Here is a 4,933-nt window from a genome sequence, read left to right as displayed (position 1 = left end):
CTTCAGAAATGCCTTGGTACCTTGAGAGGGAAAGAGAGAGACTGAGATTGAGATTGTTTGGAAAAGATTGCATAGAAACACCAGGCCTTGGAACTGGCTGCCTGACAATCACAGGTAGTCTTATCTTAGTCTCATTTTTTCTTTCCTTTTTATTCTGAGAGGGCTCCGGAACCCTGGAATACTATCAACAAAACTTAAGAAGTGGTTGGGTGCTAGCTTCATCTTCACATATACCAAAGTTGGACCAACACAGAGATTAGCATGGCCCTTGAGCAAGGACCATGCAAACTCGTGAAGGGTTCCATATTTTTAAGGTATATTACAGACAAAAATAGGACCAAGAATACAAACAAATTAAAATGAAAGTAACTTTTCAACTCCCAGTCAAAAGACAAAGGCTAGTGGAATGGATTAAGAAAAAAAATCCATCTTTTTGTTGTCTTCAAGAAACTCATCTGGATTTCAATGATAAGCACTATCTTAGCGTGAAGAGATGGAAAAAAAATAGTCCAAGCAAATGGCACTAGGAAGCAAGCAAAGGTTGCAATTCTAATATCTGACAAAACAGACTTCAAATAAAAACTAATCAGAGAGATAAAGAGGGTCACTTCATTGTAATCAAAGGAACAACTGACCAAGATGATATTACAATCATGAACATATATGCAGCAAACTCTGGTGCACCCAACTTCGTAAAACAGTGCTATGGGACTATAAAACACAGATTATCCCCAACTCATTAATAGTAGGTGACTTCAGTACTCCACTATCTCCAGTAGACAGGTCAGCTGGACAAAGAATAAACAGATATCCGAATTAAATGACATCTTACATCAAATGGACCTAACAGAAATCTACAGAATATTCCACCCAAGAAACAAAGAATACACTTTATACTCAGCAGCCCATGCAAGAGTCTCTAAAATTGACCACATACTGGCACACAAAACAAACCTCAACAAATACAAAAAAATTGAAATAATTCCACGCATTCTATCAGACCATAATACAATAAAGCTTATAATCATCAGCAAAAGAAGCTCTAGTAGCAACATGAACTCATGGAGATTAAACAACAAACTCCTAAATGATGAATGGGTCAAAGAATAAATTAAGAAAGAAATAAAAGTATTCTTGGAACTAAATAAAAATGATAATGTAACACAACAAAACCTCTGGGACACTTTAAAAGCACTCCTAAAGGGAAGTTTATAGTTCTAAGTGCCTACATTAAAACACCAGAAAGAGTTCAAATAAATAACATTGCAACTCAACAACTCTGGAAAGTTAAGAACAAACCAAACCCAAACCTAGTAGTTGATAAAAAAATGACAAAAATCGGAGCAGAAAATAACAAAATAGAAATAAAACAATATAAAGAATCAATGAATCTAAGAGCTGGTTCTTTAAAAAGCTAAGCAAAATAGACAGACCCTCTAGCCCAGTTAACCAAAAGAAAGAAAGAGCAAATCCAAATTTACAAAATCAGAGATGAAAGGGGAAACATCACAACAGACACCAAAAAAAACAAAAACAAACAAACAAAAAAACCACACACACACCAAAAAACCCAGAACATTATCAGGGAATACTTAAGAAACCTATACTCTATTAAATTTGAAAATCTAAAAGTAATGGTTGAATTTCTAAATTCATGGAAACCACCAAAATTAAACCAAGAAGAGATCAACAGCTTAAACAGACCCATAATAAATAATGAAATTGAAGCAGTAATACAAAACCTCCTGACTAAAAAAAAAGCCCAGGACCAGATGGATTCATAGCAGAACTCTACCAGATATTCAAAGAAGATCACCAATAAATACTTCTTAAATTATTCAAAAAGATAGAAACAGAGAGAGAACTCCCAAACTCCTTCTATGAAGCCAGTATCACTCTAATACCCAAATCAGGTAAAGACAGCACAAAAACTATAGACTCATATCCTTAATGAACATAGATGCAAAGATTCTGAAGAAAATAGTCACAAACCACATCCAGACACATATCAAAAAGATCATCCACTATGATCAAATAATCTTTATTATTTATTTATTTATTCCAGAGATGCAGGGATGGTTCACTATACATAAGTCAATACATGTACTAAATCATATAAATGAACATAGAGACAAAAATCACATGGTTATCTCAATAGATGAAGAAAAGGCCTTTGACAAGATCCAACATGCATTCATGTTACAAGTCTTAGAGGGAATTGGACTGGAGGGACGTTACCTCAACATAATTAAAGCTATGTACAACAAACCTAAAGCCAACATCACTCTAAATTGAGAAAAACTGGAAGCATTCCCATTGAAACCAGGAACCACATGAGGTTATCCACTATCTCTACTACTTTTCAATATAGTGCTTGAAAATCTTGCTAGAGCAATATGACAAGAGAAGGAAATTAAAGGAGTACTAATTGGAAAAGAGGTCAAATAATCACTATTTGCAGACTATATGATAGTATATGTAAGATATCCCAAAAAGTCCACCAGAAAACTTATAGAAATGATCGATACTTTCAGCAAAGTAGCAAGTTACAAAATCAACTTACAAAAATCAGTAGCCTTTCTATATACCAATAACAGGTGCTCAGAGAAAGAGTACATGGAAGGCCTCCCATTTGTAAAACCTCAAAAAATATCTAGGAATAAATCTTACCAAAGACATTAAAGATCTCTATAATGAAAATTTTAAATCTTTAAAGAAAGACATACAGGAAGACACAAGGAGATGGAAGGACCCACCACACTGTTCATGGATTGGTGGAACTGATATTATGAAAATGATGATCCTATCAAAAGCAATCTGAACTTCAATGCAATGTCAATCAAAATACCCATGACATTCTTCACAGTGCTAGAAAAAAAAAATCTTAAAATTCATATGGAATCACAAGAGACCCTGGAGAGCTGAAGCAATCTTGGGCAAAAAAAAAGCAATGCTGGGGATCACCACACCAGATCTTAAACTATATTACAGAGCTGTAGTCATAAAAACAGCATGGTACTGCCAGAAAACAGACACATAGATCATTGGAACACAACAGAAAACCTAAATATGAGTGTATGCAGTTTCAGCCACCTGATATTTGACAGAGGTGCCAAGAAAACAATGGAGAAAAGACAGCATCTTCAACAAATGGTGCTAGCAAAACTGGACCTCCACCTCTTGAAGAATGAAATTGGATCCTTATCTTTCACCCTGCACTAAAGTCAACTCCAAATGGATCAAAGACCTCTGTATGAAACCTGAAAACTGAAACTGCTAGTAGGAAACATAGGCAGTACCCTGCGAGATATAGGTGTGGGAGAGGACTTTCTAAATTGGGCATCAATTGTTCAGGCATTAAGGTCAACAATCAACAAGTGGGACCTCATTAAACTGAAAAGCTTCTGTACAGCAAAAGAAACAATCAAGGAAGTGAAGAGGAAACTCACTGAGTGGGAGAAAAATCTCCACCTGGTACACACCTGACAGAGGGTTAACATCCAGACTATACAAAGAATTCAAAAAACAAAGAAACAAGAAAATAAATGACTCAATAAAAAGATGAGCTCAGGACCTGAACAGAGAGTTCTCAAACACACAAATAAAAATGGCTAAGGAACACCTTAAGAAGGGTTCAACATCCCATTTACAGAAATACAGACCAAAACCAGTCAGACTGGCTAAGATCAAGAGAACAAAAGACATCAAAGTGGAGGAAGGGCAACGCTCTTTCACTGCTGGTGGGAATGCAAACTAATGCAACTTCTATAGAAAGCACTGTGGAGAACTCTTTAAAAACTAAAACTGAACCTACTATATGATCCAGTTACACCACTCCTTGGCAAAAACCCAAAGGACTCATCCTACTGTAGAGATAACTGTACATCCATGTTTGTTGCTGTTCTTTTCACAATAGCTAAAAGATGGAAGCAACCTAAGTGTCCCTCAACTAATGAATGGATAAGGAAAATGTGGTTCATTCACACAACAGCATTCTACTCAACAGTAAGGAAAAATGAAATTATGAAATTTTCAGGTAAATTGATGGAGCTAGAAACTGTTATGCTAAGTGAAGCAACACAGACTCAGAAAAGCAAGCGATGTATGTTCTCCCTCATGTATGAATCTTAGTACCAATTCCTTATATGTTGAGCACACATCCTGATGTCACAACAGGAACCAGGGAAATGGAAAGGAAGCACAGAGGTAAAGGGAAAGAAAAAGCCCCCAAAAGGGGGATAGTAGGAAAAAGATGTCACCAAAGGTATTCAACTGGGAAGGGAGAAGGGAAGGACATACAAGGAATCATGGGATAAAGGGGAAGAAAAACTCAAGAGATGGGTGTAATAAGAAACAAGTATTATCAAGGGGGAAATTGAGGGCGCTTAAACTAGGGAGGGAGGAGGAAGGTTAGATAGGGAGAGAGAGAGGAGAGATAAACAAAGCTTAGGTGAAATAAAAAACCAGAGGGAAATGTACTGATTTCAACACTCACCTTGAAAAATATACATACAATGTCTAAACATGAGTGTATGTGTATATCTGAAGGCTCTACAACAAGGAACATAGTGCCAGACAGGAGAAACCTCCCATCAAGTTATTGTTCAGGGTAGTCCAAATCACAGGGTCTATTGCCACAGTCTCTGATTACCTCTCAGAACTTGAACATAAGACCTTATTGCTAAAGACAGGACATACTTCGTACACAGGACTTGGAGCAAGGGAGCTGGAACTAACCTGGAATTTCCTCTCTGAACACTAGCTCTCATAGTTCTAGAAGATACTAAGCAAGCCGCTAAGGGAGAAAAATCAATCAATGGCGCCAAAGCCTGATAACCATAATGCTGGCAGAGCAAACTATCTCTATTGGTGCAGTGGTGGCACTTTTTATCTAGGGGGTAATCAACAGCTATCTAATTGGACTTAAAGCTCT

General features: G+C 36.7%; 1 non-coding gene across 1 annotated transcript; it reads left to right on the top strand.

The window, feature by feature from the left end:
- Positions 1–209: 209 nt before the first annotated feature.
- Positions 210–311, top strand: LOC115069475. The gene has a single exon (XR_003848743.1). It is a non-coding gene; the product is annotated as a U6 spliceosomal RNA (small nuclear RNA).
- The last annotated feature ends 4,622 nt before the right edge of the window (positions 312–4,933 follow it).

Source organism: Nannospalax galili, unplaced genomic scaffold, assembly GCF_000622305.1.
Source record: "Nannospalax galili isolate Female #2095 unplaced genomic scaffold, S.galili_v1.0 scaffold153, whole genome shotgun sequence".
In the NCBI taxonomy this organism is placed as follows: Eukaryota; Metazoa; Chordata; class Mammalia; order Rodentia; family Spalacidae; genus Nannospalax; species Nannospalax galili.
The sequence above is the reverse complement of the archived record's forward strand: the minus strand, read 5'-3'. Positions and strand labels throughout refer to the sequence as shown.